We start from the raw sequence: 291 nt of genomic DNA, 5'->3' as shown, positions 1-291 counted from the left end.
TTTGGTGGTTCTCTGATTTTTATATGATGTAAAAAATATGCTGTTGTCATTGAAACATTTACATTTTATTATCTATGGCAGTCATTTCTATGAGACATTGTCCATCAGGCCTAGACCCCGAGTCCCATTAAATGACGTTCTATGGGAAATCAAGGGCGTATGCAGAGCATAACTGCTCATATCTCGTTATCTGTGACTGCAGGGAGTTACAAGTGCAGAGTCTTATTACATTCAGGTACCTGTTTATGGGTCAAAAATAACTTGTGGATTCTGCCTCCTTTGTGGTTTATT

The sequence above is a fragment of the Balaenoptera borealis genome (assembly GCF_965194805.1).
Source record: "Balaenoptera borealis genome assembly, chromosome: 19".
Classification (NCBI taxonomy): Eukaryota; Metazoa; Chordata; class Mammalia; order Artiodactyla; family Balaenopteridae; genus Balaenoptera; species Balaenoptera borealis.
The sequence above is the reverse complement of the archived record's forward strand: the minus strand, read 5'-3'. Positions refer to the sequence as shown.